Source organism: Rattus rattus, chromosome 6 (assembly GCF_011064425.1).
Source record: "Rattus rattus isolate New Zealand chromosome 6, Rrattus_CSIRO_v1, whole genome shotgun sequence".
Taxonomy (NCBI): domain Eukaryota; kingdom Metazoa; phylum Chordata; class Mammalia; order Rodentia; family Muridae; genus Rattus; species Rattus rattus.
In genome coordinates this window covers 146,519,476-146,547,104 of record NC_046159.1, presented here as the reverse complement: position 1 = coordinate 146,547,104, position 27,629 = coordinate 146,519,476, and positions in this window count along the sequence as shown.

Below are 27,629 nucleotides of genomic sequence, written 5' to 3'. Positions count from 1 at the left end.
ATTCTTTGTAGTTCATTACAAAAAATCTCATTATATGTAAATCTTTGAAAATTCTTAATACGTTTTCTAGCTTGTACCACATCTCCATAAAAGGGGTCCATGAATCTCTAGCCACACCATAATCCCTGTCTATGTAGCTTAGGCTGGCCTTGAATTCAGAGTTATCTTGTATACTGAGATTATGATCAAGTCCCACAATGCTCAGCTCAATCTTACTTCTTGTGGTTGTTTCATAAGGTCAGGTATTCATGCATCCCCATGCGTTCTGCTGTTTAAAAAGAACAAAAGCAGCCTGGAGGTTCTAGAAAGTGTTTTGGTGTTAACTTTCTCCCTTGCCAATTTCAAATTTCCCCTTTTAAAATGATCTTCTGCTGTGACTGTTCAAAGCCACAAGGACGCACTTCTGGACCACTGCTCACCTTTATACATCATTGCTTTCCTGCTTAGCTGTCCCTATTTGACAACTTATATATTCTACTCATATTTCTCAGTTTCTCACCTTCTACTTGAATGTACACCTAGAAAGAACAGGCTTTGTGCATGCTTGGACGGATCTATTTTCTATAAACGATGTTTGAAAACCAATATTTATTAAGCAAATTACTGACTTAGAAAAATGTAATTCAGATTTATGAAAATTGTATACTCATAGCTTTTTTATATTTTATGTAACAAATGCAATTAGAGATTAGGAAAATCTTGAATTGGGGATTTTACAGAACAAAAGAAGATATATTTTAAGGTTGCTATAAAGAAAATTCAAAATATGTATGTCTCAATAATTTGGAAGTTTTGATAATATGCAGAAAAACCCTACCTCCTTTTTAAAGAGTAATAGCAATAAACAGGAGGTGAAGGTCTAGGGACTTGTAGTTTAGAACCAAGACACTAAGATTCTCTGTGTTCATTCTAATTTTCTCTGTAAAATAAAAACAGGAGCCAGGATATTGTTTGGTGTAAGAGTTAAAGAATACTGACAGTGGGTCCAATAACAATGGAGGGGAGGAGAATATGCTCAAAATATATTACATAAAAATATTCAAATACAAAGAGAATCATGACCTCAATGAAAAGGATAGAAGGAATAGGTAGCTGTAAAGGAGGAATAGAACAGAAAATGCTAAAAAAAAAAAGTCACTAGGTGGATGGATAGACAGATAAAGAGAGACTAACGAAGTCAAATGTGGAATAAAGAATGTTAGTGTTAGCAATGATAGGAACTCTAACAAATCGGACAACTGGAATCTTAAATTTTTGGTTCCATCCATACACAGGGTAAAAGCAAAGATATGCTTGACAATTTTATTTCATAAGTATAAAGTTTTCTGTCACTGGTACTTGGTCAGTATACAGTATCACAGGAAAAATTAAAGTTTCAGATACAAACAGTACTTTACTAAATGGTTCTTCAATAACAATAATTTAATACACAAGCTAGGAACTATTTTAAAAATATATGATGAGATGGTTACAATGAAATGGCTTTCTAGATTTATTTCAGTTTGTATATATGAGTGTTCTGCCAGCAGGTATGTCTGTTTAGCACTTGTGAAGTCTCAGGTTCCCCAATTTTTAAACTTCAGCCCCCAAATTTGATCAGTATGATTCTTGCACAAAAACAGGTAAATCTGTGAAACAGAAAAAGGAAGGCAGATAAATAGATGGATTCACATATTATTTCCACAGATCTTTGACCAAGGTTTCAAAAACACACGGAGAGTAGACGTCAACGTCTCTGGGAAGAGACATCGTTTACAAGCAGAAAAGTGAGACTTATCCTAGTCTCATTCACATGCAGAGTCCTGCTCCTTTCAGTATAGTTCAGAGAAGCATGCTGTGCATTGAAAATAGATAAGAATAGAGCTTAACAGTTCCTTCCTTTAAAAAGTGAGAAGTACATAAAGTGACAGCCATGATTCATTTGACCTAACTACTGTACCACACACACAATATATATATTTCATATATATATATATATATATATATTTCCTTTTACATCAAAATATAAACGTCCATAATATTGCACTATAGATTACTGCTAATTAGACAGCTCTGCTAACAAATTTCATGCAAGATGAGAAAGAACACACTGGCACCTAGAAATGTCTTGTGTTATTGTTATTCTCAGTATACTCTGCCAGCTTTCTTCTTGCACCAGCTGCTATGCAACATTGTCAACCACATGCTCTTGGAGTGGCAATATGTCTTTAGGCCAAAGAGTAGTAGAGCCGATATTATGTTTTAACACTTGAAATGTAATAGTTATATCTGATGACTGAACCTGTGAAAAATCAAGGTTTTATTATATTATGAGTTTTATATCAATGCATGTCTTATTTGAGTCAACAAGCTGTGATAAGACATTAAGGGTGGTGTGAGGTGCATCATATTCATTTCATTTATCATGAGTCCAAAACTTGTCACCCATGAAAGAAAATGTGCAGTTGGTCTTCACCTATACATGGTAGTCAGGAGGGCTTACTCTGAAGTCAGAACAAATAAAGATGCAAAACCAAAGTTTCTAGCTTCAAATATGTTCAATGTTGTCCCTTCACTAATGCAGGCCTATAAATTATTAAATTATTAAATTTGTCAGTATTTTAAACGCTCAAGCAAGAAATGCTCACACTGCTGTGAAAGTATGCCAACTGATGAAGAAATAATTTCAAAGAGTTTTAGAGATATATGAAAAAATGTTATATTCAAATTGGATATTAGAATAAAATCAGTATTTGTAAAAAAGAATACCTTAGAATAAATTTACAAGGAGGGTGTGTGTATTTTGAATCAAGTTTGTGAGATTCTAGACAATAGTGGCTTGCCCCCAGTGTTTCTATTACTGTGGTGAGAAATACTATAATGGTGGAGATGAGAAGGAATATAAAGGTGGAGAATGGATGGTTAAACAGAGCTCCTTAGCTTGTGCTGTCTGAGAAGCAGTGACAGAAAGAAGCCAGGAAGGGAACCTACTCTATATGAACACACCTCCAGTGACTTCTAACTAGACTCTATCTTTTAAATCTTTCCATCACTTACTAAAGCCACTCTGTAATTAATCCACAAATAGATTAGCCTATGGGTAGCTTCAGAGACCCTCTGATTCAAACACTTCCTAAAGCTCCACATTTGAACATTGCTTTATTGAGGACCCATCTGTGAACACATGTATTTGGGGACACATTTAAAATCAAAATCAGAAGAGTTGGTGTCAACTGCAATTTCAACATAGAAACTTAGTAAGAGTCTAAATGACTGTGAGGTAACTCACACCCAAAAGGACACGCCCAGTATGTTCTCACTAATTAGTGGATATTAGCCAAAAAAAAAAAAAAAAGTACAGAATACCCAAGATACAGTCCACAGAACTCAAAAAGGTCAACAACCTGAAGGACCCAAGTGACGATGTCTCAGTCCCACTTCGGAGGGAGAAGAAAGCCATCACAAGGGGAGAGGGAGGGAGAGACCTGGGAGGGACAGTGGACAGGAGGGGGAGGGGAACATAATTTAATATTGGGTTGGGCGAAAAGATTGAAAACAATAGAGCCAGAAGAAAGAATGAAACAGGCAACCTCAGGAGGAAGGACGTTGGGAGGACCCTCCAGAATGTACCAGAGACCTAGGAGGTGCGAGACTTTCAGGAGTTAAAGGGGCGAGGGTAGATGAAATGCCCTACAGTGGGGAGAGGGAACTTGTAGAGTCTAATATATATATCATGGAGCAAAAGAAAGAAGCAGTATCAGCAGCTAGCCTGTTTTTCCTATTAGAGACTACTTCTCTTCTGGTTTCTTTATACAAGGGAACAAAATTTTGTTTATGTTGCCACATCAACAGAAGTCAAACCAACTGTAAGACAGCAAACTAAGCTCATTCAAGTACGATCCAGTAAAAATAAGACTGAGGGAAATGTTTCATGTTAAGCTTACCACCAAGTTGGATGGTTTCCTGAAACTCAGCGCCATTCTTTCATCTGGAACTGTGCTCAGAATACTGGTCCAAGTGCAGCACTCCATGCCACCCACCTACCAAGCCTACTCAGAAAATACACTTTCTAAATATGTTCTCATGGATGGAAGGACCAGATAAGTTTCTTTCGTCATTGATGTTGACAGGGTAACTTTCTGTTCCTCCTTTGTGCTAAGTCTTCTTTAATCCCTGCCTGCTTTTCTATGTGTACATCAATCCCTCTGCAAAATGCTTTAAATAATTCATGTAGGAAAAGTCCTGCCTTACTCTAATGCTTTGAATGCTGCCTTTAAGAAAATATGCCCAGAGAATCTAGTTTCACTACTTAGCACATGCAAGATATTTTGTACAAATCTTTGGTTATGAAATTTGCATTTATTTAAAATATGGTGCTGCCATAGTTCAAGTATTGCTACTCAGCAAATCATCATGTTAATAAAATGGCACTTGATATATGTTTACTAAAAATACTTTTAATAGCAAGAAAAAGTCTGAAGATCAATTTTCATCATTAACGTATTACCCCACAAGTGTCACTCTTTACTGTGAAATACATACATACATGAGGTTTAAGCAGCATCCCATATTTTAAAAAAATTGAAGGTCGTAAGATTCTATTTTTCTTTGTTCTAAGCAGTAAAACATCCTATGATCTGGGAAACGGGCTAGAGGGAAAGATGGAAACATCTTATCACTAACAGGTGTCTCTCTATCAAGGAACTCACTCACAAATGTGACTCTTTCCATTCAGAATCTACTGCAATACTCTGGGTGCACACGCACTTAAATGGCCAGTTAAATATTAACTGTTGAGTTCTGAGGAACAAAGCCACTTAGAATACTTTTGTTTCTTTCTCTTCCAGCCTCTTGCCAAGACTACCTTTTGAACTCTATTTCCTCTTTTTATCTGAACTTTTCTAGTAGTCAAAGTTCAACTTCTAAACATCCAAATATCATTTCTTCTTTCTTCTACTTAACCTCCAGCAATCAGTAGTCCTCTATTTTATTTACATTCTTTTCCCTCAGCACATTCTTTCTACAGGTTTGTTTCATAAACACCACTCTCCTTGTTTTGGCAGGGGAGCCAGGCTAAGCTTGCCAGCACCACATGGCAGCTCAGTACACTCTGCAGCTCCAGAGAGATAGCACCCGTCCTCTCCAGTGTCTATAAGAACAATGGTGTCAAAGTGCCCAGCCCAACCAGAGCAGACAAACTTGAAGATAATAATAACCACAGTAGTTCCTCTTCTTTAGCTCTTCAATGCAGTGGTCTGATTTTGTTTTCTTCCAAGGTCTCATGAAGTTGGTTTCTTTGCTTCAGATTACCACCTTGAGATGACAATACATGTCTGTGTCATGACAATGTGCTTGAGTGTACATATGAGTATCATTTGTACATAGATGATTCCCTGAGACTGAAGTAACATAATATTGTGAGGGGCCATGTGAGTGCTGGGACTTCAAACTGGCTCTCCTGCCAGAGTAGCAAATGCTTTTTATCACTGAGCCATCCATCCAGGCCTTTAAGTATATTTTTAAACCAAAAACTGGATGTATAATTCCTCTAATATAAAGCTGTCGATGATTCTTTAGACAAGATAGTTCATAGCACTGCCTGTTAACTGTCAACTTTTATGCCTTGAAGACATGTTAAACTCTACCACCCACTCATTTATGGAGTCCCTCCAAACAAGTTATGATTCTTGCTTCTGTTGAACGTTAGTGTAATATTTATCAGTTTCACTGTTGTCAACCACCGAAATACTCTATTTCAGGATTATGAGATTTCTTATATTATGTATTTTGAGACCAAATTAAAATTGGTCTTAGATTACTATTGATTTCAGAAAAAAGAAGTACTTCCACTGGTATTTTTAAAGTGTGTAGATACTGTTTTATAGTTCTGGGGGCCAGTATCCATGATGAATTTGTTGAGGAGCTATGAGACAGAGCCTGTTCCCTGCCTTCTCTAACTTCTGTTGGCTTCCTGGACATCTGGGGTGCATCTTGGCTTAGAAAGGCACCATTCTAATCTCCGACTCCATCTTCTTTAGATTCTCCCTGTGTGCATCTGTCTCTAAATTTAGAAAGACCGCTGCTATTCAGTTTGAGAGCCCACCCAAATTCTTCATTTTAATTGAATTACTATTGATGTAATCTTATCTCCAAATATGGTTACATGCCAGAGAAGGTCAGTTTTAAGAGTATATTCAACACAGAAGGATCTGGACAGACACATTTCAACATACAAGTCTCTATACAGTAAAATAAAAAATGGTGGGGTAGATTAACCTCCTATACATATTTCAGCTTTCTATTGAGGGTTATAAATTCCTAAAACAGATGACTTTATAAAGTAAAAAAAAAGCTTGTTTTGGTTCCAATATGGAGACAAGGTCAGTGAAATTTAACAGACTCTTTCAATGCTCTTGCACTACATCATATGATAACAGAAGTATGTCTATATTTGCCTATGGTCTCTCCTTTTCCTTACGAAGCCAGCAGAATTTTTTGAAAGAGACTTGCAATATATTATATTGTATAAGAAGTACTCACCTTTTTTCTTTTCTTTCATTGGATATTTTTTATTTACATTTCAAATGTTATACCCTTCCCCAGTTTCCCCTCCAGAGACCCTCTTGCTCCCCCATCCACCCACCCACTCCTTCCTGCCTCCCTGCTCTGGCATTCCCCTATACTGGGGCATCAAGCCTTCACAGGAACAACGACCTTTCTTCCCATTCATATCCAACAAGGCCATCCTCTGCTACATATGCAGCAGGAGCCATGGGTCACTCTATGTGTATACTTTGGCTGGTGGTTTAGCCCCTGGGAGCTCTGGGCTGTCTGGTTGGTTGATATTGTTGTTCTTCCTATGGGGTTGCAAAGTCCTTCAGCTCCTTCAGATCTTTCTCTAATTCCTCCCCAGGGAACACCATTCTCAGTCGAATGATTGGCTGTGAGCCAGCAGAATTTAACAATGTGTGCTACACGTTCTAATGACCTAATGAAATCTGACCTATAACTTGCCAGAAGACTAATTTATCAACACCACAGTTAGACCATGATTCTATCTTCTTATCACTATCACAATTGTCTTAGTGTTTTCATTGCTGTGATAAGCATTATGACCAAAATCAGCCTGGGCAAGAAAGGACTTATTTAACTTCCACTCCCACATTCTAGTTCATCTAAGGAGAAAATTCAAGGCAAGAAGACAAGAGAGGAACTTGGAGGTAGGAATCAAAGTAGAGACCATGAATGAACAATATTAACAAACTTACTTAGCCTGCTTTCATATGCCATGCCGAACCACCTATCCAGGGACTCTACCACCCCCAATAAATTTGTTCCTTCTGCCTCAATATTTAGTCAAGGAAATGTCCCACAAGCAAATCTGGTGGAGATATTTTCTCAATTGAGGTTCCTCCTTCCAAAATGATTAAAGAAATTAATAAATACATAATAAATTAATGAATAAAAATGAAAAGTAAATAAATCAGAACACCATAATAGGTTAAAAATCAAATTACATAAGTTTGACAGCCAACCCATCTTAAGTCCATAACAATGAACTCAAGACTACAATATATTGTCAATGCTTTCTTTGTTAGGGGTGAAGCTTCGTGTCCCCCTCCACTCTCCATGTGGTGATTGCATGTGGCTTGAGTTTGCATGGGTTTTGTGCCTGCTGTCATAACTGCTGTGAGTTTATTTGTGCAGCTGCCTCATCATATCCAGGGGAGACTGTTTTCTTGTATTCATTCAGCTGCTGGGAAAGTGTGCATTGGTTTTTTTTTCAATATGCTGCTACTAGTGGAATAACAACAACCCAGTCGAAGGATACAGATCAGTAGATACAGGAGAGTAGAAGAAATTGAACCTGATGCGTGAAATAAAATAAGAGAACATCTTCTTAACTGAGGGCAAAGAGTGGAAGATCTGGGAGGAATTGGGGAGGGGATGAATACACAGGAAAATCATTGTTTGAAACTATCAAAGAACTAAAAATAAATGCAATTTATTATTAGAAGAAATGGTATACATATTTAACAAAGGAAAAGTGTGTAAGATTCAAATATATGTCCAACAGTACAAAATTGAATGCATTAATCTCTTCTAAAATAATGCAAAAATGTCAGAAATGTTGTAGACACTTTAAAGTCTTACAAACTGTTTAGAGTCTTCCCCACTCAGTTGTGTTTACAGCTGTGTATAAGTTAACAATGAAATAGCAATTTAAAAAAAGAAATTGAAATGACCTAGATGTAGATGAAAGACATGGAAAGAGACTGACTGACTAACATGGTATAGATCTATGGTCTTTAGCAATGTACTCAGAGTCTCACATTGGTGCTTATTTGATCAATATATCTACTTATATGCATATTCTAAACATCTTACTATTGTCTATTAATTAGAAATTACAACTTAAAATATTCAGTTAAGTGAAATATCACATCATTTAATTTTCTCTTTTCTCTCTATTCATACCACATTTTAAAGTACACTATTTGTCTATCTGTCTGTGTGTGTATAACATACAATGTAATCATATAATATTAAGTATAGAAGAGCATGGTTATATGATACATGGGAAGCAATATATATATTCTTATTTCTGAGAAATACTACACAAAATTTGACAATCAATGCAAGTGTCCTTTAAAGAAAAATTAAAAGTATTAATTTTAATATATTCAAAAACAGTATCAAATAAGTTCTTAGAGTAGATAGAAGTCTCAGTGGTTAAGAAGTCTTGGTACTCTTCTGCAGGACTAGAGTTTAATTTACCACTCTAATGCTCACAATCACATCACATGTCCAAATTCTGGGACATCTGATTCCCTTTTATATCTTCTGTGATACACACAAACACATACACACACACACTCACTCACACACTCACTCTACATATACTCATACAGACACCTATCTATGCTTACCTAAAATTAAAAAGCTCACTCTATTAAAAAATAAATATTTCCTATCTCTCAATGTATTTCTCATTGTTCAAATGATTTCAAAATGAAGTTTTAAGGATTTGTTGGGAGCCTGCATATGTGTTTTTAAAGTCACAGTTAATTTTTTAGAATAAAAATTCTGAGGATTGTAGTCTACACCTACAAAATCCATTTGCTGACAAAATCAAATTCAATTAAAATGCTAAATTGAAATTAGGCTTTTGCATTGTAGATTCTACTCTTAAGCATACTATGATTTAAAAGGCGAAAAGACACTTTCAATGCCAAGTCAAGCCAGACTAGAGCCTAAGGCTAAGGGGGGAAAAAATCAAGACTTTTGATCTAGTCTTTATTTAATTTGCTCTGATTTTATCATGCCAATAATAATGATTTTTAAAATATAACATAGGAGTTTATTTGTATTCCCTCTAATTTTGGATCCAAACTGATTAACTAGTTCCTCAATCTCAGATCTCACTATGTATATTCAATATGCTTTTATCTGTATACCTTAGGAAACATTAAAGATTTGCTAATTTGAAAGCCAAAAATCTGTATATATTTTCACTTTGAGTATGGACTCAAGAATCTTAATTATTCTTCTCTTTGTTAAGGAAGCTCTATGTCCTAGCAAGCCACAATCGATATTGACATGATGGCTTTTGGTTAACATTGACAATGTCATGTTGATTATGGAGCTCACTGAGTCATGTGAAAACTTTTAATAAACCTATTAAGACATCTTACTATCTTCATCCATTTTTATGTGAAAGGTTTATATAGTGTGCTTTCAAAAGCATGACTGCACTGTCTTAGGAAGGACAGATAAAGCATGTGAGCAGAAGGTGTATAATAAGTTTGTTGATAAGTTGATAATTTTATATGTTCCCTCCCTGTTATTATATATAATTGAAATATCAATTATATTATTATATATTAAATATAATTATATCAAATATAGTGCAACATTTTAACAATTAAATATTAAATTATATGTATATTAAATATATATTATGTATATGTCATTTTGATACACAACTTGATTTGGTATGAGCACTTTTTAGATTACTGAATCCACTTGCCTATTGTGTGTGTCTGAATTACTCGTTTATGGGATTGTATTAATACTTAGAGCATTTTCATTCTTTGGCTGGAAGTCATTTGTGGAAAAGAAAAACTCAAGGGATCATATGTCCCTGTCTGAGAGGATATTCATCCTCATCTAATTGCCTGTGCTATTTTCTCTACTTGGCTTTCCTGCCAAAGTCTGCACTGGCGTTAAACGGCAATTATTTCTCAGTGTTAGAATCCTATAAGATTTCCAAGCCACATCACAAAGAGGCTCCCAAGCCTCCTACTGGAATTGTGCTGACTGGGGTTTTCACAGCACAGACTGGCTAATGGAGCAGCCTGCAGGAGCCCTGGCTCTTTAGCAAGAGGAAATTTCCAATAGTTTACAGAGCAATGAGTAAAACTGGGAAACCTTCATCACACGTCTACATTTTAAGGTAATTTCCCCTTAAAATTTCCATAAAAATACTGCCTTAGTAATAGTGTGGCTTTCAGAGCACTTACTGAAACACTATTCTGCAGCTCTTTCATATAAAGGGGTTTCACAGACAATTTGGCCAGCTATTTGAAATTATACTCTACATGTTTTATTTATATAATCAAAGCTTTAAACATGTAGAATTTCTTAGTAATCCTCCATGTAGCAATTCTCAATTTGTAAAGGAAGAATAGAAGACATCAAAAGTAGAAATGACTTGCTCAGTGGCTCTAACCACATGGTGACAGAAGTTACTTTGGTTCAATCTAAGGATTCCATTTCTGTCACTGCAAAGTGCATTGACTGCATTTCCAAATCAAAGCAGAGGAAACTTTTATAACATAAGATAAGGTATCTACAGGGGTTGTTTTAATTAAGAAAGTTTTCTTGTGTTGTCTACAGCACAATAATTTATATGGTATGTGCTTAAGACTCTTTGAACCCTGCTTCCAAATCTATGTGCTAAACCTTTAAGCCCCAGGATGTTAATACTTTGGAAAGAGACACATTTGACACATGGTAAATATAACAGTAGGCTAGAAGTGTGGAATCTGTGATAGGGTTAGGATTGTAGGGAAAAAAATGAATGGCTGACGATTTTCTTAGTTGTACAGATGCTTTTCAATTTTATGACATGTTAACTGCGGGTCTTTATTACTGAGCAAATGGCTCCTAATCAGAAAGTCCTTTACATACATTTATCATGAACTGTACTGACATATTTTTCATCTAGCAATTTCAGTGCATCAAGACTTACATTTTGGTCTTCAGTACATTTGGAGCTAATGTTTGTACATGGTAATGCTAAAAGTCTAATTTAATTTAATTCTTCTATGCTTAAAAAAGTATTATAGTTCTTCTGTAGGTAACATTTCTCCCAGTAGAGTTAGCATGTCCAGTGGTGTCATTATGAAAGTCATAATTAGCTTATCATAGTTTCAGATTTCATGAGTTCATCTTTCTTATTATATATAGAAGAAACTATCTCATAAAAGATATCCTTATACTTTGATTCTTACTAATTCCCAGTCTATTCTTCTGTGCTGTTGCCTAAACCTTAGATACAGAGGTTGAATTCTGGATTTATCAGTTAGTAGTTGGCAAACCCACATCTGTTTTTCTTTGCATTTTTTGAGCAGTTACAGATGTCTGCAATATTCCCTATCTATGGCAAAAGTTTCTTTTATAAGTGAGGAGAGCTCCATTTGTCTGCGTATGTAAGGATAATATTTAGAATCCAGATAGAAATTGTAATTAGTTTAGAAAAGTTTTATGTTCACACTAGCCACTTGAAGATGGCTAGGCTTATGGTATCCAGTGGAAATTTTATCCTTTCAGCCATCCTTAGTCCAATAAGACAGCTGTTGGTTGCCACCCAGATGTAAGTTCCATTGTACTCTTGGCAATAGCTTACTTAGTATGCTGAATTTTTCTATGGTTCACAGGCTTTACAGTGGGGTAAGATTATTGTTAACTTTTCTCCCTAGGCAGCTAGCATGCTACTTTCAGATACCAAGGTACCTACCTTTGTAGGGAGGCTACCAATTAAGTTCTTGCTCAATTCTTCCAAGTCCTGTTTCTGAAGTGTGTCATGTCTTACCTTCATGTTCTGGAAAGGGTAACCACAATAACCTTTACTGTTTGAGTAACCCCTTGGACTCACCTGACCAATAATTTTAATGGTCCCAAGAGTTGTATTCTAATGCCTGGTATTAATTTTTGTTCAGTTGTCTATAGTTCTTGTGTGATCCTTCCTTTTCTTGCACTATCACTGCAAGTGATGTAATTTCATTAATGTATGCATGTGTGAGTGTGTGTGTGTACATGGGTGCATGTGTGTGTGCACCCGTATGTGTAAATGTCTACACTTAATCCAGCAACATGTTTGCTTTGGCAAGGACTCACATCCAGAGATCATGTAGGTCTGTGTAATCTGGCTAGAATTCAGACATGCCATTAATCTCAGGAGACAGGGGCATTTAGGTCTCTGAGTTGTAATCAGTCAATTCAGTTGAGTCAGTGATTTCAGAGCTAGTGAGTGGAGTTGAGTTTGTGGCAGCTTAGTTTGTGCAGTTCTGAGGCAGTTTTTACAAAGACAGCTTTACAGACAGGTTGCAGGAAGAACGAGTGATGACAAAATGAGCCAGGGAATGAGAAGGAGCCAAAAGATGATAATAGATGGCAAGATTTAGTTTGAGGTCAAGCAGGGCAATGTAGTCAGAAGCTGAGAAAAGTCAGTTTGAATCAGTCTGTTTGGAGAGGAGTTTGAGCCAGAAGAACTGAGTTGAATCAGCCAGCCAGAATTCACAAAGAGCTATAAAGTTTGAGCTTATTCAGAAGCAAGACTTGGAGATGACAATTACATTAGGCAAATAAAAGTTACTTTAGATAAATATACCCACAATAATTAAGAAGTGGTTAGGAATTTGAGAGAGCATGAGAAGAATAGAATGGATAGCAGTTGGCGTGGGAGAGAAAGGGATGGGAATGGTGGAAAGTGCAAAGTTATGAAATAATTTAAAATTTTTAGATTAAAAATTACTTTGTTTTATAGAAAAGACTTGTTTCAGCCATTGAAATACATGCTGTAAGAATGACTATAAATGATATCTATCTATTTACATATTAACATCTGTTAAATAATGCAAATACTTTAAAGATAAAAAAGAACAATGAACATCACATTGTCTTTCAAATGTGGCATGACTGATGCAGTGGGGGCTGTTCTATTTTGCAAAATGATAGTCCCTGGATGACCATAACTGTGATGCCAAATCTCAAGAAATGGAAGAAATTAATGTCTGTCATTTATGCCACTGTGTATGCTGTATTTTGCTTAAGTAGACAAAACTTACTAAGACAGTAGAAATAAAAAGGGCGAGGGCTCTCTGAAGGGGCTTCATCTTGACTCCTTATGAAATAAGACCTGAAGAGTAGATATGAAGCAGAGGATACATCTCTCAAAAACAGTTGTATGCCTTAAATGTAAGAAAGAGCTACTTCTTCTCTTGCTTCCATTACATCTCTGCTTGCAGTCACCTTTCGTCACCTAAAAGCAGTACATGGGCCCACATGAGCTCAAACATAATAATCCAGCAATCAGGTATGTGTGTGAATAAATGCATGAAAACATACACACACACACACACACACACACACACACACACACACACATACACAGACAAAAAGAGAGAGAGATCTTTCTATTTTTTAAAATAATATTTCTACACGATCAAGTCATCAAAATAACCATTTCAAAGAAAGAAGGAGAAAAATAATTGCATTCTAAAGCAATAGCTGATTTTTTTAGTCTTCAAGGAATTAATTATGTTAAGTAAATATTGGATGTTGGCAACTAATTTACTGATTCAATATGGCTTAAGTTTTAGCCACTAGTTTAATTTTAGATTATTTGAGACTTCACAATTTTCTCAATGGATAAAGAACGAAAAGTTTCTTTCCATTCATGCAGCATGAAATTAGGCTAGGGTATTCCCAGGGCAAACTCCCAATTTAGATTGTTTAATCCATTTCTAGGACCCACATAAACCTTAAGTAAGTTTTAAATTACAGCTGGGAAATTCAAAATATTTCAATTAGGTTATGAATTGCAGGGAAATGCAGATAGTTTCAAATTTGATTTCTATCTGTTTTATGAAAAATTAAATGCTTTTTAATTCAATGAAAATATCATGCACTTTTATTATGTATCTTTTTTATGTTCACATTGTATACATTCTATCCAACTCCCTCTGTAAACTCCAAAGGATTTCCATCCCAACATTTTCTTCTCTTATTTTGTATAATCTACTCTGTGATTAGTGCTACTCATTTGTCTAGGAGTGTTCGGTTGTCTACTGGAACAAGGACAATCTACATTCTGAAAGAATGATCCCTCATTTACCCTAGCAGCTGTCAACTCCTAATAGCTACTCAATGAGGAATGGTATTTTCTGATCCCCCTTTGTATCTAGTCTGGAATGTTTTACTCTATTGATTTTGTGAAAGTCTCATGGAGGTAAACACAGATGCTATAAATTCTTGTGTGCAACAGCCATAGCATTCCCAGCAGACAGAATTTCAAACCACTACCCTTATCTTCTGGATCTTAGTTATGTTCCACTTCCATTTTGTGATGTTTCTTGACCCTTGACTGAGAGAGGGTTGATACATTATGTTTTAGCTGTGGGTGAACACTCACAGTCGCTTATTCTCAGCACTTTGATTAATTATTAGTCTTTTCATTAAACACTGTCATCCCCAGAAGAAGCTTCTCTGACCAATGCTGAGGGCAGTATAAGTCTATGTGTATAATAATTATTTAGAATAGAGTTGGAAATATGAACATTTAAGAAAATAACAAAATAGCTTCCATCCTAGCATCAATGTCTCCTCCAAACATGGTTTCTTGATGAGAGTTATAGTATCAAGCCTGACTTTCCTCTGCTTGAACAGGCCCCATATCTAAGCAGAAAGGGCTAATCAAAATGAAGTATATAAAAAATAAATGAAAAACTATGATTTTGTATTCAAGTGAAAAAATATAAGCAGGGATAGAAGAATACCCATGACATGAAGAACATGGGGAAGTACTAGGGTCTACAAGTTTCTATTTGGGTGGGAGCAAAGGAAAGAAGGTATTATGTGTGGGTTCAGTGCACACCATCAAGTGCACACGTTTCAGCATCTATTACTTATTTTCGATCACAATTCATCTTTTACTTCAAGCACTACCCACTTAACTCTTATCCCCTCTGCCTGTTTTGTTAGTAGTATTTAGGTTTTCTTTCTTTTTATTAGGATTTTTATTACATTCTTCTGTTCCGTCTATTTACCATGCATGCCCTCTACCCAAGAAGTTCCCAGTCTCACTGACTGTTCTTATGTATTGTTTCATTCCCCTGTACCATACTGACATTATGTCTGTAACCAATAAAACTCCAGTTCAGTTGGAAAACCTTTCCATTTGGTCATAGCAAACATCCACCCTTTCCCATCATGCCTTTCATTGTTGGCAACTTTCCCAATACTGCCTCACCTTGTCATACCACTTTCTAAACCTTTTATCATTTCAAGTGTGCTGGCAGGATAAAAATCTTGTCTCTTATGTAAATAGAAAGCTTTTCATTATTGGTCTCAGGCTACTTGCAAAAATTTATGTCCAACTAATGCCAAGCAGATTGAAGGTGTCAACAGAAACAAAGAATTTCATCCTTTCTTTCTGAGTGACTTATGTATTTCTCTTTTGCTATTTTGCCATATTCAGGTATGGTAAACTATTTAAGATGACCCTTTATATAATTTATCTAGGATGCTCTTAACTCCAGTTGGTCATCCCCCTTGGCCATGTTTTATATGACTCAGTTAACCCATGGTGGCTCACCTTTCTCCACTCCTGGTTCTTCTTCTACTCCACGGCAGCTATTTCCTGCTCCTGCCCCCCTTTTCCTTCTCTCTCCAAGGCCATGAAACCTTAACCCCACCTCTCTCTCTGTCTCTGTCTCTCTCTATCAATTCCCAGCTATTGGCTGTTAGCATCTTTATTCACCAATCAGAATTAAGTTAGGGGCAGGGTCCAGGGGTTATGTGCACACTCCAGGTTTTGCAGGCCTGCATTTAGTATTACAATACACAGTAAAAGACAAAACCTCACATAGACTGACCTCCACTCAAAAGTTAGCACACAAGACAGAGCAACAAACACCCATGAGAGAGATTGTGACACAACTCAGTGCAACTTCAACCTAGCAGGAACAGCTGACGCCTCTCAGACCCAGGTTTTACACCAGTACCAGGGAACTCAGCACAAAGTAGCAGTCACAGCAGTTTTGGTTCAACAAATCTAAGAGAAGATCTTCAATATCTTGCTAATATCCAACAGCCACAATTTAGATGCCACTAAGCCAAAGGAAGTAGTTATTTCTCTGTGGCCATATATGGCCACAGGTTTTCCTCTTTATTCCCAATCTCCTTCTTGTGTTGCCTATGGTCAAAGATTGGAGATTTTCCTTAGGCGCCATTTACAATGAGATTTTAGAATTTCCATTGATATGAAATGTTAGAGTATTGTATATGTATAATAACTCGGAAATTTTGCACTCAATATATAGAAACTCCTTTCAAAAAGTGAGGACAGACAACCAACAAAAAATGACAATTGTTTATAGAATGTTCATAGCATCATATAGTATGAAAATTATATTTATTAAATAAATTCAGGAGTGTTTATTGGATAGCTATTAGAAAAAAGGAGAATATTTAAGACTTAAAAGAAGTTTCTTCTTTACATAATAAATATATAATAACATGCAAATATATGCATTCTTACAATATTTCTAAAAGTAAAATTGAGTATTCATAAACCTATTTTTTATGATTTTGCTAGCTTCCCTCAAATTATGTAAATATGGAAACACAATGCTAATAATATTTAATATCCTTCCTTCAACTCCTGATTTCCTTATACCCTATACCACCTACACAATCATTCAAGTAATTGGCAAATTGGATTCCGTATGTTACTCCAGGATATAAGTGAATCTAGTCCTCATCTTCAGGCTTGTTGCTGCTGTCTCGTATTCCCCTTAGACTTGAAGGCTAACCATTTATTTCCTATGTTCCATATACTCTGGCTTTCACACATTTATTTATTTTCAGACTCACAGTAAATACTCAATGTGCTATTATATAAAGAAGTATGAGCATGAGTAAAGAATTATGTTACAAAAACATACTTCCACATGGTAACTGCAAAACATAGCTAAAACTTTATTCTTAAAATATAAACATTTATTCATTGTATTTTTAAAAAGCACAATGAATAAAATGTTAATCTTATTGCATAAGATAATAGTTTGCTGCTGACCATAATTTCAGAAGCCTAAGCTCCATATCTGTCTCCATGATTCTCCTCACAGTACACTGCACTGTTTATGGAGGAGCAAAAATAATGTCAGCAGCTATCACACTCTGCATCTGCCTCCATCTCGGAACACATTTTCTTCCAACAAGAATGAATGAGAATAAGGAAAGGAGCTAGGTTTGCATGATTATACATTTGTGGATCCCCATTCCTTTAAGATCATCATGACCTTGCATAGTCTATGGAGGTATACTGACCAGGGTTCACCTTCAGTGACTCACGTGTGAGACCAGAAAAATTTATTAAGCTCTTATACAGGTAGAACATGTGTAGTGTATAGATACTCACTCTGGTCAGTAGACATCCACAGAGCTATGGGTTGTGCACAATATAATCTGAATTTATACAGACAATGGCTTCATTTATCTTGATTTTAAATTTAGCGTACAAAGAATAAGCTTCACCATGGCAGCTTTATATGTTTGTAGCATTATATCCTGCTTTCCTTTGGTTCTTTACTGTATACACAAAGTTTTTAAATTAGTCTTCCATTTATCACTATCCAACATCAGCATAATAAACAACTTACATCATCATACCATGGCTTGTTAACTGAAAGTAGATAGATACGATATAAAGTATAGTAAAGAATTGTAAGACAGTTTCACACGAAATGAAGTGGCTGTTTAAAGACCCAAAAGTGATCCAAGACATTGCAGCAGACAGAAACCTGGGCCACAAAGAGAGGGAAACAGTGAAAATAATCTGTGTAGGGGATCAAACAACTTTCAAGTAGGAGGAAAAACACTGAAATGAGAAGTAATAGACTTGTGGAATAAAAGAGATTTTTCTTGAATCATAAGCTGTAAAGCAGGCAAAAGTAAAAAAAATGCAGAAAGTTTGTTTAAATCTGAAGTTGGATGTTCTCATTTAAGGAAGCTGATCATCCTCTGATGATAATGATTCTAAAGTGTTTCCTGCATAGGGAAATAGGACCAGAGTTTTCCTCTATGTATATGTATTTGGTAGGGATGAGTAAGACGAATAGATTGTTCAGAAAATGGGAGAGATCTTTTGTTGCATAACAAAAAATTTTCATGGCAATCTGTTGATCAGATAATAGCATCATCCCTACAAAGAATTAATTAGTTATCACTTCTTGGCATTTTGTTCTTATCAGTAAGCTCCCTAAGGCAATATTTCACATGAATTAATTACAGTATTAAATAAATACATGATTATTCTGACAAGTTTTGTCACATTGAAATTGTTTGCAATATTTTCTGTTACTATGTACATTCCCTAGTTCTGTCCTAATTGCTCCCAGTATAAAGCTAAGATTAGACCTAGTCTGTTTTTGCTGTAACAACCCTAGTCCCAGGCACTATCCTTCCTCAAAGGAACAGGTGCTCTAGCCACACTATAATTCCAGTCAGCATGACTTTGACCTTTCTGTTCCTATTACATGCCAAAGTCTGAGGCCAAAATATGTTTGGAATTAAGTTATCTCTCAACAACTAAGCCATAACTACCATGACTGTAGCTATTGTCCTCTCCTTCTAAGATTGCTAGGATACCCTCTTACTGTATTTATCTACACTAACCATGGCTTTAGAGACACTTTTCTAAATGATACACCAATGAAATCTTTAAATCTTAAATGTAGTAATGTCTTTACCTAACACAGTGCAGAACCTCTCCTTTCCATTCACAGGAAAAACTAAGGTAACTGCATTGGCTGATGCTGTGTTTAGAACCCTGTTTTCCTACTGTTACTTAGCACTGGGTTTGATCATCATTTTTACCGGGGCATCTGTGACTATATACAAAAGCCACCTGAGATTGGGATTATTGCTCTGCTGACATTCCCTCACTGGAACAGATGGTGGGAAAAGTCACTTGATTCTCATTTGAGATTCTATTCACTCTGAACTACACCTATCAGCCAGAGTATGTGACTCTGCTCTAATTATATGTAGTCCTGTTGTCCCAGGAGATGTGGGTGTGTAAAAGAAGAAAGGTTAATGGAAAGGACAAATCATTCAATGTAGCTATATAGACGTCATCATCCATGAAGAGATGATAAAGTTTTGTTGTAAAGCTGCATGAGTAAGAATCATCTACAGTCCTGCATGTAACCATTTTCTTAATTTCTATATATAAGTTCAATAAACTCAAAGATTCTCTAGACTGCATTCAGGTTGAAATTCTACTTTGATTTGTTGTAGTACATTCTAGGAATAGTGTAGTTGATTGTTCACAGTGACCTACAAACACACGCGCGCGCACGCACACACACACACACACACACACACACACACACACACACACACACATCTTGCTTCCTACTTTTCTCCCTAAATGTTCAGTTTTCTACAGGTGTGACAATAGAACCATTTATAATGAGAACTCTCCCTACTGGATGGCTCCATATTTATCCCACCTACATTACCCATCATTTGAAATTTATATTGAACCCTTTCTTAATCTCCATGTCACATTCCAATGTGCTGTGACAAGCATAAACTTACTGTCTTGTTTGCACATTCCCTCTAGAATGTCAGGTTCATGATGGCAAGGATTCTATGTTGTCCTTGTTCTATTTTTCAATATGTCCCACAAAACATTCTCAAGAAAGAGCTCCAAGATTAATAGGCAGTTGTTGAATTAATAAAGTAACTGATGTTTACACTGTGAAATAATAGTGTTGTTTTGCATTTTTTGCATTTTTATTGGATATTTTATATATTTATATTTCAAATGTTATCCAATTTTCTGATTCCCACATCTATCACCCCCCCTTCCCCTGCTGCTATGAGGATGCTCCCCCTCCCACCCACCAACTACCACCTCAACACCCTGAAATTCTGCTACACTGGGGAAAGGAGCCTTAACAGGAACAAAAGCTTCTCCACCTATTGACGCCAGACAATGCCATCTTCTGCTACATATGCAGCTAGAGCCATGGGTCCCTACATCTCTACTCTTTGGTTAGGAGTTTTGTCCCTGGGAACTCTGAGTAAGTATGGGTGGTTATTATTGTTCTTCCTATGGGGTTGCAAACCCCTTTAGTTTCTTCAGTCCCTTCTCTAGTCACTCCATTGGGGTGTGTGTGTTCAGTCAGATGGTTAGCTGCAAGCATCCTCACCTGTATCAGTAAAGTTCTAACAGGAGTCTAACTTCTTGAGTACTTTTTATATATTAGATATTAGCTCCCTATTGGAACTATGATTGGTAAAGATCTTTTCCCAGTCTCTTGATTGCCATTTTGTCCTTTTGGCAGTGTCCTTTGCCTTACAGAAGTTTGCAATTTTATGAAATCCCATTTGTTGATTGTTGACCTTAAAGTACAAGCCATTGGTGTTCAGTTCAGAAATTTTTCCCCTGTGGCTATGGGTTCAAGGCTCTTCTCCAATTTCTCTTCTCTTGGTTTCAGTATATCTGGTTTTATTTGAAGGTTCTTAATACACTTGGACTTGAGCGGTGTACCAGGACACAAGAATCAATCAATTTGCATGGTCCTAAATGTTGACCATCAGTTGAATAAGAACCATCTTTTGAAAATGCTATCCTGAGAGCACAGGTGAGAATGCCACTTCTCTTCACATTCCTGGTCCAAGAGGAACCCACCTGGAGCTCTCTGGACACAGGAACCATAGCTGACACTATGTCCCAGCTCTCTGTACCCTGACCCTGCTGCAATCAAGCCAGTCTCCAGGAGTGCTGACACACAGGTTCACAGGAAGGTCAAGCTACTATCAGAAACAGCAAGACCAACTAACACCAGAGTTAAGCAGATGGCAGACGGCAAGAATGAGAACATAAGCAACATAAATCAAGGTCATTGGACATCAGTACCCAGTTCTTCCACCACAGCAAGTACTCTGTACCCCAACACACTGGAAAACCAAAATTTTGACTTAAAGTCACAATTCATGATGATGTTAAAGAACTTTAAGAAGACATACATAACACCCTTAAAGAAATACAGGACAACACAGGTAAACAGGTAGAAGCCCTTAAAGAGGAAATGTAAAAATTCCTTAAAGAATTGTAGGAAAACACAAGCAAACAGGTGAAGAAATTGAACAAAAACAACCAGGATCTAAAAATAGAAATAGAAACAATAAAGAAATCAGAAAGGGAGACAACCCTGGAAATATGAAACCTAGGAAAGAAATCAGGAGTCATAGACACAAGCATCACCAACAGAATACAAGAGGTAGAAGAGAGAATCTCAGGGTCAAAAGATACCATAGAAACCTTTGACACAACAGTTAAAAAATGATGTGAAATGCAAAAACTCCTAACCCAAGACATCCAGGAAATCCAGGAAACAATGTGAAGATCAAACCTAAGAATAATAGTTATAGAAGAGAACAATATCCTCAACTTAAAGATCCAGTAAATATCTTCAAGAAAATTATAGAAGAAAACATTCCTAACCTAAAGAAAGAGATGCCCATAAACATATAAAAACCTACAAAAATCCAAATAGATTAGACCAGAAAGGAAATTCCTCCTGTCATATAATAATACAAAGTACCAAATGCACAAAACAATGAAAGAATATTAAAATCAGTAAGAGAAAAAGGTCAAGTAGCATATAAAGACAGACATATCAGAATTACAACAGACTTCTCACCAGAGACTATAAAAGCCAGAAGATCCTGGGCAGATATCATACGGAACCTAAGAGAACACAAATGCCAGCCCATGTTACTATATTAGGCAAAACTCTCAGTTAACATAGATGGAGGAAACCAAGATATTCCATGAGGAAATGAAATTTACACAATATCTTTCACAAATCAAGCCCTACAAAGAATAATAGATGGAAAATTCCAACACAAAGAGAAAAACTACACCCTAGAAAAAGCAAGAAAATAATCTAATTTCAACTAACCCAAAAGAAGGTAGCCACACAAACATAATTCCAACTCTAACAACAAAAATAAAAAGAAGCAGCAATTATTGTTCCTTAATATCGCTCAACATCAACGGACTCAATTCCCCAATAAAAATACATAGACTAACAGACTCAATATATAAAGAGAACCCAACATTCTGCTACACAGAGAAAACACACCTCAGTGACAAAGACAGACACTACTTCAGAGTAAATGGCTGTAAAATAAGTTTTCCAAGCAAATTCTCCCAAGAAACAAGGTAGAGTAGCCATTCTAATATCAAATAAAATCAACTTTCAACCAAAAGTTATCAAAAAAGTTAAGGAAGGAAACTTCATATTCATCAAAGGTAAAATTCGCCAAATTGAACTGTCAATACTGAGTATCTACGCTACAAATGCAAGGGCGCCTACATTCATAAAAGAAATCTTACTAAAGCTCAAAGCACACATTGCACCTCACATAATAATAGTGGAAGACTTCATCACCCCACTCTCATCAATGCACAGATTATGGAAAACAGAAATTAACAGAGACACAGAGAAACTAACATAAGTGATGAAGGAATAGATTTGACAGATATCTACGGGATATTTCATCCTAAAAAGAATATATCTTCTTCTCAGCACCTCATGGAAACTTCTCCAAAATTGACAATATGTTTGCTCACAAAACAGGCCTCAACAGACACAAGAAGATTGAAATAAGCCCATGCATGTATCACATCACCACACATTAAGACTCATCTTCAATAACAACAAAAAAGACTAAAAGCATATGTACCCATGGAAGCTGAACAATGCGTTCCTCAATGATATCTTGGTCAAGGAAGAAATAAAGAAAGAAATTAAAGACTTTTTATTATTTAATGAAAATGAAGGCATAACATACTCAAACTTATGGGACACAATGAAAGCAGTGATAAAAAGAAAACACATAGCTCTGAGTGACTCCAAAAAGAAATAGGAGAAACCATACACTAGCAGCTTGACAGAACAGCTAAAAGCAATAAAACAAAAAGAAGCAAAGAGGAGTATAGAGAAGGAATTAGTCAAATTCAGGGCTGAAAGCAATGATGTAGAAACAAAAAGAACTATACAAAGAATTAAAAAATTCAAAAAAAAATACAGGAGCTAGCTCTTTGAGAAAATCAACAAATAGATAAACCTTAGCCAGACTAATCAGAGGGCACAGAGAGTGTATCCAAATTAACAAAACCAGAAATGAAAATGGAGATATAACAACAGAATCTGAGGAAATTCAAAAAATCATCAGATCCTACTACAAAAGGCTATACTCAAAAAAACTGGAAAATCTGAAGGAAATGGACAATTTTCTAGACAAATACCAGGTAACAAAGTTAAATCAGGATCAAATACACCATCTAAACAACCCCATAACTCTTAAAGAAATAGAAGCAGTTATTAAAAGTCTCCCAACTAAAAAGAGCCCAGGACCATACAGGTTTAGTGCAGAATTCTATCAGACCTTCATAAGACCTCATACCAATATTATCCAAACTATTCCACAAAACAGAAACAGATGGAGTGTTACCAAATTCCTTCTATGAAGCCACTACTACCCTTATACCTAAACCACAGGAAGACCCAACAAAGAAAGAGAACTTCAGACCAATTTCCTTTAAGAATATCAATGCAAAAATATTCAATATAATTCTGGCAAACCGAATCCAAGAGCACACCAAAAAATGATCACCCAGTTTGATCAAGTAGGTTTCATCCCAGGTATTCAGTGATGGTTCAATATATAAAAATTCATCAATTGTATAAACAAATTCAAAGAAATAAAACCACATGATCATTTCACTTGATGCTGAGAAAGCATTTGACAAAATTCAACATCCCTTCATGATAAAAGTCCTGGAAAGATCAGGAATTCAAAGCTCATACCTAAACAAAGTAAAAGAAATATACAGCAAACCAGTAACCAACATTGAACTACATGTAGAGAAACTTGAAGCAATCCTACTAAAATCAGGGTCTAAACGAGGCTGCCCCCTCTCTCCCTACTTGCTCAAAGTCCAACCAGAGCAATCAGACAATGAAAGGAGGTCAATGGGATACAAATTGGAAAGGAAGAAGTCAAAATATCACTATTTGCAGATGATGTGATGTATACTTAAGTGCCCCAAAAAGTTCCACCAGAGAACTATTAAGCCTGATAAACAACTTCAGCAAAGTGTCTGGGAATAAAGTTAGTTCAAATCAGTAGCCTTCCTCTATTCAAAAGATAAACAGGCTGAGAAAGAAATTAGGGAAACAGCACCCTTCACAATAATCCCAAATGACATAAAATACCTTGGTGTGACTCTAACCAAGCAAGTGAAAGATCTGTATGACAAGAAGATCAAAGTCTCTGAAGAAAGAAATTGAAGAATATCTCAGAAGATGGAAAGACCTCCCATGGAGGATTAGGAGGATTAATATAGTAAAAACAGCCATTTTGCCAAAAGCAATCTACAGAATTGATGCAATCCCCATCAAAATTCCAACTCAATTCTTCATAGAGTTTGAAAGGATAATTTGCAAATTCATTTGGAATAACAAAAAACCTAGGATAGGAAAACAATACTGAACAATAAAAGAAGTTCTGGGGGAATCACCATCCCTGACCTCGAGGACTGTTACAGAGCAATAGTAATAAAAAAAAAAAAAAAAACCTGCTTGGTATTGGTACAGAACCAGGCAGGAAGATCAGTGGAACAGAATTGAAGACTCAGAAATTAACCCATACATTATGGTCACTTGATATTTGACAAAGGAGCCAATGGAAAAAAGATAGCACCTCCAAGAAATGGTGCTGTTTCAAATAGCAGTTAGCATGTAGAGGAATGACAATCGATCCATTCTTATCACCCTGAACAAAGCTCAAGTCCATTGGGATCAAGGACCTCCACATAAAACCAGATACAGTCAAACTAATGGAAAAAGAGTCAGGAAGAGCCTCGAACACATGGGCAGTGGGGAAAATTTCCTGAACAGAACACCAATGGCTTGTGCTCTAAGTTCAAGAATAGACAGATGGGACCTCATAAAATTGCAAAACTTCTATAACACAAAGGATCATGTCATTAGGAGAAAACCACAACCAACAGATTGGGAAAAGATCTTTACCAATTGTACATCCAATGGAGGGCTAATATCTAATGTATAAAAAGAACTCAGAAAGTTAGACTCCTGAAAATCAAATAACCCTATTAAAAATGGGGTACAGAGCTAAACAAACAATTGTCATCTGCGGAATATCAAATGGTCAAGAAGCACCAAAAGAAATGTTCAACATCCTTAGTCACCAGGGAAATGATTATCAAAACAACCCTGAGATTCCACCTCACTTCAGTCATAACGACTAAGATAAAATACACAGATGACAACCAATGAGGGATAGGTTGTGGATAAAGAGGAACACTTCTCCATTATTGGTGGGATTGCAAGCTGGCACAACCCCTCTGGAAATCAGTCTGGGGGTTCTTCGAAAATTGGATATATCCTGAGGACCCAGCTATACTACTCCTGGGCATATACCCAAAAGATTCTCCAACATGCTCCACCATATTCATAGCAGCCTTATTTATAATAGCCACAGACTGGAAAGAACCCAGATGTCCTTCAATAGAGGAATGGATACAGAAAAAGTGGTACATTTATGCAATGGAGTACTACTCAGCTATTAAAAAGAATGACTTCATGAAATTCTTAGGCAAATGGATGGAACTTAAAAAATATCAGCCTGAGTGAGGAAACCCAATCACAAAAATACACGCATGGTATGTACTCACTTATAAGTGGATGTTAGCCCAAAAGCTTGAACTACATAAGATACAATCCACAGACAATATGAAGCTCAAGAATGAGGATGACCAAAATGTGGGTGAAGGACTGAAGAGTCCTTCTTAGAAAAAGGAACAAAAATATTCATAGTAGGTAATATGGAGACAAAGTTTGGGGTAGAGACTGAAGGAATGGCCATCCACATACTGCCCCACCTGGGGATCCAGCCCATATACATACAGCCACCACACTCAAACAATATTGCTGATGCCAAGAAGTCTATGCTGTCAGGAGCCTGATAGAGCTGTCTCCTAAGAGGCTCTGCCAGAGCATGACAGAGGTTGATACTCACAATCAACCATTGAACTGAGAATTCAATCCCCTTTGGAGAAGTTAAAGAAAGGATTGAAGGAGCTGGAGGGCTTGCAATCCCATAAGAACAACAATACCAACCAACCAGAGCTCCCAGGAACTATAAACCACTACCCAAAGAGTACACATGGACAGACCCATGGCTCCAGCTGCATGTAGCAGACAATGGCCTTGTTGGGCACCACGGTGGGAGAAGCGCTTGGTCCTGCCAAGGCTCGACCCCCAGTGTAGGGAAGTGTCAGGGCAGGGAGGTGGATAAGGATCTTGCGTGGATGGGTGGGGAACACCCTCATAGAAACAGGGGGAAGAGGGATGGGATAGATTTATGGACTGGAAGCCAAGGAAAGGAATAACATTTGAAATGTAAATAATTAAAAAAGATATCCAATTTATAAAAAGAAAAAAAGAAAAAAGAAAATGCTGTCCTCTTCTGACCTGATGGTTTTAACTCCTTTGTCAAAGATCAAGTGAACATAGGTGTATAGATTCATTTCTGGGTAATTTTTCAAGAGTATTTAAAAATGTGTCTTGGAGAAATACTGCATTTCTCATATTTAAAGTCTAGCTATACTACTTGTTTACATTGGACACAAAGTTGTGGTGAGTATAACATTAAATGTATAAATGAGCTACATATCTTCCCATTCGTTAAGTGTTGTGATTCTGATGCTCACACAGGAGTCTCAACATACTAAGGATCATAGAATAAAATAAAATCATATTAAGATATGTCTTCAGTAGTTACTATGTGCTATTCAGATTTGCTGAATTAAGCTATGGAAAAGATATAGAGACAGAGGGAATTCTACTTATCTGAAGTTGAATCCAGAGACAAGGCTGGCAATAGGCAAATTAAAAACCATAATCATGGCAGAGAGAGGGAGAGACCGTCTACTGAAAGAGGGAAGGTTTAAGAGAATTGAAACACACCGACATTCACTCAGCTAGCTATTCTAATAAGGGGGGGCTATCTCCAGTACTTGGAAAGTTCTAGAAGGAAGGGAGGAAAAGTCACAGAGGATCTGAGGACAGCTTGGCCTTGTTGAGGTACAGGAAGAGCACTCCTGTGGTTAGACTGAGAAATATGGATTGGAGTCAAGCAGATTTCTGCAAATTTCTTTTAAATAATTGTTTAGGGAGGGGGCTTTTGCTTTACAGGAAGGAAAACAAAGCAATGGAGAATACTTTATTTGTAAGACTATGCAGTTTATAAGTATA